Here is an 8,007-nt window from a genome sequence, read left to right as displayed (position 1 = left end):
TAAATTATCTGTCAACTCTGATAACAAGAGCGCGTTTGGTCGTTTTGCGCCAACCATTCATCAATTTATTTTTATTTTCTTTATTTATTACACTTCTTCACTGCCATACATGGATTACACATGAAAAAGGGAAAAGAGACACAAAAGCCTAGACAAACCAAAAAATAACCATACTGCAAAAATAAAAGTCTTAATACAACTGTTGAACTACAGAATGTCAAATCTGTAAAAGTAGCCAGTAAATGGTAGAGACAAACAGGTGTCGAGCACCTCTGTCACTTTCCCACCATACATTAATACACGTAAAATGTCGAAGGGCAACGTCAAACAGAAAATTAAATGTCTAACATTCACATGATAAAGACAGAGAAGAAATGGGATAAAATCTCACACCGGCAGCAACTTTAATGACAAGAGCAAACTTACGACGGATGGCAACTATATAGGAAAGCGACATGTTTTCATCCATGGATGTACAAGTGTCGTTTGAATTGAAATGAGTTTGAAATTTCTGCTGGTAAAAAATTCACTTTTGATTTAAAAAGAGGTACACTCTCTGGAGATCTGGTGTGGGAATACAACTGGTTCCATAATGGAACAGTTCTGCTGAAGTGAGAACGTGCAAATTATTCTGTGTGAAAAAAATGAGGTTTAAGATTTAAATAGTCCCCTACTTGATCTCGTACTTGGATAATCGGCATTGACACCATAAAAATGTACAAAGTCATGAGGAACATTAAGTCTGTTATTTCTCTTCTATACGTAAGGGGCAGAAGGTTAGGTTTAGAAAGCCTGGCGCCAGACTAATATGAAGGACTGCGAAGGACCGCGAAGGACGATATTTCTGAATACAGCAAGGACGAGAACAGAAGGAGAACAGTGTTTTCAGAGCAGAAGGACAGCGTAATCCAGAATGTTCTCCTTCGCATAATAATGTACAGAAAATACTATGTTTTGCCAATTAGTTAGGTTTTCTGTTCGTCCTCTGTAATTCCTTTTTATTTTTGCTATACAAAATATCGCGTTAGTTTTCAATCGGATTCGAACCCACAACATACGGCATCAGTCGCCTAGCTGAGAGGCCTGAGACAGAACCAGTCCAAAATATCGCGTTAGATTGCCGTAGGGGGCTGTGTTACTTCAAGGAGTTCAACAAATTTTTCAATGCTTTCAACACTTCAAATTTAGTAATCGGCCAATCTCGAAACCTGCGATCATTGCTACGTAATAATAACCTGAAATGCTGATGTATGTATTTCATAACGGACACATGTATTCAGAGTGTAAAGATGGGAGTGTTGTGTGGCCAACGACGATCAGAAAAAATTGAAACCGCCCTAACTATTTTTCAACTCTGAAATCAAAGATCGGCAGTCAAAATATGGGTGAATTTCATTATTTCATCGGTTGACATCACCATTTGTATTATAATTGGATCAAATTTTGATCCTGAATTCGTCGCTATTCGTACTCAGGAGAACCAGCACCAATTTAGCATTTTACACAGTTTGCAGTTCCCATTTTCATTTATTGAATACCATATCATATGGCCGAGACATATACCGCGCTGAACGCGATATTTTTTACTTAGAAATACAGTGCTAAATTAGCACATACAAGATCGAATATGTTCAAATTTAAATGTAAATGGTCATGTAAACCGATGAAATAATGAAATTTTTCCATATTTGGACTGGAGTGGTCCACTTTGGGTGACATGGTGTCAATTAGGGTCATAAATCTTACACGTTCACCGGAGAAGAAGAGTTTCACGCATGCCATGGTTTGTCGGTTTTGGTCCCGACTAATTTGCCAAACATATTGAGATGATCCCCGATTGTTTCGCGGCTAAATGTCTTCTTAAACGGTGCGACTCAGGTTCAAAGGTCAATTTTAGCAATTTTTTTTTTATTTCAAATTTCGAACCACTGACACGTGATCTTTCTTTTGGGGAAAGGAGTTGGGTCACATCGTATCGGGAAATTCCTGAAATATTACTAAAATGGCAAACTATCAGCTACACCGCGTGCCATTATTTCCCTTTTGTGTTTAACGGTCGCGGATTACCGACCACGATATCTTTGATAAACACGCAGAGATTACGTATAGGCTTGGCGGTATAGTGCGCATGCGCTAGTTTCAACGTTATGCTCAGCGTTTTGAACTCCGCATGTATCGGTATGGCATGGAGGGAGCTACTACCTCCATGGTATGGCAAACACGTCGAGCAGACCAAAGCCGTCGAAAAAGCAAGCGAGGTCCACAAAAGCGGACCTGAAAAAGACGGCAACGTGCGCAAAGGTCGATTTAAATGTAAAACAGTCCGACTTTGGCTCATACTCCCTGCAATAACGAGAATGCAGTGAAGAGTCAGATTTAGCCGAGGACGCAGACGATAACGGAGACGTGCTCAGTTCAACAACTATGAAAGTTTTTGACATGCTGCTTTTGGAACATATTAGGCTATGCTGATTACATACCCGAGTCCAAAAATTAGCCTGAGCGAGATGAAACTTCTGTTAGTTGCGACAATTTTATCACTCTTGCTGTACATGCTTGGTGTTTGTATCGTGTTCTTTTATATATTTAAACTCGAAGTTTCATCTTTCTATCGTGCTGTCTTTTCGTGTCTGCTGAGAAACCTTGAACAACACCGTACCCGACATCACGCGACATTTATGTCAAGGAGTTTCCCAAGCCAGTGCAGGAGTTCATACACACATGATGTAGATTCACAAGAGCAAGTTCACCAATCTGCTAATTTTTCGAAACGCAATGCAAATATTTTTTTTTTATTTCATGCCTTTTCTTTCTTTACATGTAAATATAACCCAAAAATTAAATTACGTCAAACGTGAATTGCGAGGGTTCACAAATGATTCTTGTGTGCATGTTGTCTAAACTTATCAATTACCCGCAGACTCCACAGCTGCTAGCTGGACCTCAACACTGAACGTCAAAACAAACCCGGCTCAACTTATAGAAGTGCTGAAACTAGCAATTTTTGCTATATGAGGTCAGTCATCAAAAGTTTGACTAAAGTAAAAATCTCCGAAATAATTATGTGTGCGTTGGTATTGCGCAAGTCGAGTGACTCCACTGTAGACTAGTCGATACTCTGTCTCTCGGAACACCCTGTCGATGACAGCCTGCACTGTTCTACGCTACGGCGTGATTATTATTAGTTTGATAAAATCGGTACAAGAACACATAAATAAAGTTTGAAAAAATAACACAGTCAATCTCTCCCGTCGTAACGAAGGGCGACAAGTTTGCAGTGCGGTGCAAAAGCTAAGAAAATACGACAGACATTTTATGTTGTCAAGAGTTACATGTGTTCATCTCATCTTGAGGTAGGAAATCTAGCAAGTGACGTCCCATTCGCACATTGTCGGCGCTAACATGTACTTGACAATCACTTCTCACAAAGAACATGCATAAATTGCCGATCGCGAGACAGAAAGTAGAAAACTTGAGTCAAGAACAAGTGAATGCCCGACGCGATCGCGCGACGACAACACAAGGTCTCGATAGGATAGACACATTTTCACAAGTTTCGACATCTTCATCTTGACCGTGAGCTCTTGTAACCAGATTGTAACCGTTAAGACAACAGTATACAATTAATATGCTAGTTAAACGTTCGAAAAATGGATTAAATCGCTAATTACCCTTCTGTGTTTGTTGTGTGAATAACACCCACTGCTGGCACTAAGCATTTGCCAGTCCAGTGTATAATTTCTTTCTATTTTCACACGATCTGAAATCCTAAACTTATTCAAAATTCCCAAAACTGACTCTTAATATTTCAACTTAGTCCTGGTGTAAGAAAATCACAGGAAATAGTGCGCGAGTCGGACTTCTTGGTCACAATGTGTGACGCATAGGTCGTTTACACAAATCGTCGATTTTCTCAGTTCCGTTTTTGGCAGTAAGTACATTATTCAAATAAGTATAAGTCGGCGGCGCCTGGACAGACTAGCCTGATTTTTCACCGTGGACAGTGAATGAATATATCTGAAAGAACGTGTCTCAGATTTCCGATAAAGGGCCTGGAAGTGAAGATATCCTGACAAACGTGAACAAAGGCCGATAATTTATGCAAAAAACGTCAAGTTGACACTTTGAAGACGCATTGTACGAAAACAAAAGCGAATTTCAAAAATCCGGGACACGGTTTTTTTGCCCAGTATACCTAGCCGTCGATTGCCGTAAACAGATCACAAAGGCCGATTGGAGATTTGTACTTACACTTTTTTCAGTAAAAAAACTAAAAACAAGTGTTTTTGAGTAAAACAGCCGTATGCGCACTGTTTTTGAAAAACTCACAAATTTTCTGAACTTTTCGGTGACCGAGCAGATAAAAAAAGTACCACATGTCGGGTGTGTGACCACGTCTTCTTTGTGAAAATGAGGATTGAAATAAGTGACAATGAACCTGAGTCGCTACCTTAAAAGAACGTAGCACTGTTAGTCTTTTGATTTGATTAAAGTTTACTTATGTTTCGATATTTTTGATCCAAATGTTGACCCGCTGAGAGGCTGTATATTCAAATAATGTCAATAATATGATTGAATATCAGCTAAATCTGCAAAGTTTATTTATTTGAATATCAAGGGAAAAAACCACAAAGATTCAGTCACTTTGGGAAATTCTTGCTCCCCGGCGGCAGTTTAATTTCAAGGGACCAAAGAGCGCCCGCACACGGCCGGCTCCTTGACAACACTCATAGGAAAAGAAAATGGTTTTTACAAAAAAGAAAGTTGGTTTTTCAAGAATATTGCAACGTTTGGCTTGCAATACTCGTCACCTCACTCTACACTTCAATGGGAGCACAAAACTGACGTATTTTCACTTCTCAATAAAACGAGTAGGGCTGCACGTCGGAAAACCGCAACTCAGGTACTATTTTTCTTAACAGACTATCTTTGTGGGCAACCAAAGCACTCAGAATGACAGTGAATATATCTCCAAAAAGATTCCGCTGACATTGGAAAACATTTGGAGCTTATAACAATTTTCTCCGGTATGCTTAATCTCAAGTTACATACATACATCTCATCTTAATCTCAAGTTACATACATACATCTCATCTTAATCTCAAGTTACATACATACATCTCATCTTAATCTCAAGTTACATACATACATCTCATCTTAATCTTAAGTTACATGCATACATCTCATCTTAATCTCAAGTTACATACATACATCTCATCTTAATCTCAAGTTACTTAAGCATGGATTAGGGTCGTAAAACTCCAACTCATGTTTTTACTTTCCTTACGGACTATCTCCATTGGTAAGCAAAGCACTACGCATGACAGTGACAAATATCTCCACAAAGGTTCCACCGACATTGAAAAACGTTTAGAAGAGGCAACGAAGAAAACAAAACAACAAACATTGTCTCCTCTTTGGTTTGACATGGGGTCAATTAAGGTCATAAACCCTACAAGTTCACTGGAGTAGAAGAGTTTCACGCAGGCCTTGGTTTGCCGTTTTTGGTCCCAACTAATTTAGGCGAAAATATTGAGATGATCCTCGATTGCTTCGTGGCGACCTGTCTTCTCAAAACAACGTAGCACTGTTAGTTTTTTTATTGGATGAAAATCTACCTGCGTGTGTATGTTTTTCATCCAAAAGTTGAACAGTTAGGCAGCTGTACGGTATATTCAGATAAGATCAATGATATGATTGAATATGGGCAAAATCTGCAAAGCAAGTTTATTTGTTTGATTTTCAACGGAAAAAACCGCAAAGAATCAGCCACATTGTTAAAATCTTGCGCTCCTGCGGCAGTTTTAATTTTTTGGCCAAAGAGCGCCCGCACATGTGCAGCAGTGTCCTTGACAGTACTCATAGGAATAGGACATCCTTTTCTGACGCTCATTCGTCACCTCCGTCTTCACTTCCATGGGAGCATAAAACTGTTTTCTTACGCATCTTTCACACATCTTAATATCAAGTAAAAGAAGAATGTCTGCATGGCGGAAATCTCAAACTCAGATACTACTTTCCTTCAGGACTATCTTCATGGGTAACCAAAGCACTCAGAATGACAGTGAAAAAAATCTCTACAAAGTTTCTACTAACGTTTGAAAAGGTTTAGAAAGGCAAAAAACCCCAAAACATCAAAACAAAACAAAACAACAAATAACTGCATCTACTTAGGGTTGACATGAGGTCAATTAGGGTCATAAGCCTTAGTACAAATTCATTTTAGTAGAAGAGTTTCTTGCATGCCATGGTTTACCGTTTGTGGTCCCGACTGATTTTAGGAAAATATTGAGATGATCCCCCACAGTTTCATGGCAAAATTTTCTTCTTAAAATGATGTAGCACTGTTATTTTTTTATTGGATTAAAGTTTATCTACGTGTGGATTTTTTTCATCCAAAAGTTGACCCGCTTCCCGGAAGTAATAATAATACGATTAAAATATAGCTTAATATACAAAGTAAGTTTAAATATCAGTTTAATTATCAATTTCAAGGGGAAATACTGCCAAGATTCGGCCACTTTGGAATATTTGCGCTCCGGCAGCAGTTTTAATTTTGGGGCCTATACATACCCACACACGGCCGTGTAGTTGATGATAATCCTGGGACTGAAATGACAGCATTTTCTGACGCTCACTCGTCACCTGCGTCTATATCTACACTTCCATGGAAACATATCAAACTGTTTCCCATCAAAGCTCTCACATGTTAATCTCAAGTAAAACAGGTATGACTGCAGGTCGTGACTGATCAACTTGGTTTGAACAAACCTACATCTACATAAGTAACGGAAAATTTCCACAAAAATCTCAGTCCTACAACAAATACTAAGTTTAACACTTTTTACCTTTTCTTACATTTATCTTGTCCATTGCATATTAGTCTTGTGATAAACTTGGCTTGAACAAACCTAGATCTGCAAGCCATTAGGACCATATTTCAATCATTTCAAAGGTCTAGGTCAGACACTTTCAGTGTTCCAAATTTTTTTTTATCATTTCTGCTTTTATGAGATTATTTGCATATTTTTTGGGCCGCAACTCCCATCCTAGACCCACGATACATGTGTACACCAAACTACAAGTTGACAAATCGCCAACATTTCTGAGAAAACCCTGTGGAAGGCCAGATATGATATACATACATGTAAATACACACATACATACAGTACGCATATAATAGAAGCAGAAAGACACCGAATATCTACCCCTAGGCCCTATAGCTTCTTTCGCCACATTCATACATTGCAACTGGAAACTAAAAAATTAAACAAGAGAGAAACGAACTTTCGAAAGAGGCAATTGCAGAAATGAAAATGTCATGTGTCATCAGCATCAACCTCGGGTAACAAAAAGAAAAATCTGTTCTTTGATTGTTATATGACATCGGATAGGTCATTTACAAGTTCTTGCAATATATTCAAGTTAGTACACACCTCTCAACTGAAACACTGAATCCTTTGTGAAAAGTTGAGGAAACTTTAAGGTTGCATGCGCCTCGAAAGTGAAAGATTTAAAACTTTCGCTCAAACTTTCCCGAATGAAATTTTCAACCATTCTCACCATATTCTCTCACCAAATCAATGATAAAAATTGTAGTCACCGTGTAAATTTTGGAACTAGCGAAACAAATTGCCAAACGTTTTGCGAGATTTGAAATCCAAAATGGCCGCCATTCCTGTGTTAACTCTATGGCACATAAAATAAATTTGGGATTTTCGAAAAACTCTGACGGTATAAGTTTTAGCTTTAAAATGAACCCCCACAAATGGTAGATTGGACAAGAATTGTAGGAATTTGAGAGTCTGACTCTGTCCCCAGGGCGCATTCTACCTTAAGCCTATTTCAGAATCAAGAATAAACATTGGGGTCACTGTGTAAGTGTTCACAGTAGAGAAACAAATCACCTGACAATTACCTACACAACCACCCCTGCGTTAGATGTATGGTGAAAATTTAATTTTCGATTTTTACAACATACTAAACACTGTGAAAGCTTCATCTGCA

The sequence above is a fragment of the Ptychodera flava genome, chromosome 16, assembly GCF_041260155.1.
Source record: "Ptychodera flava strain L36383 chromosome 16, AS_Pfla_20210202, whole genome shotgun sequence".
Taxonomy (NCBI): domain Eukaryota; kingdom Metazoa; phylum Hemichordata; class Enteropneusta; family Ptychoderidae; genus Ptychodera; species Ptychodera flava.
This window is presented reverse-complemented; position numbering follows the sequence as displayed.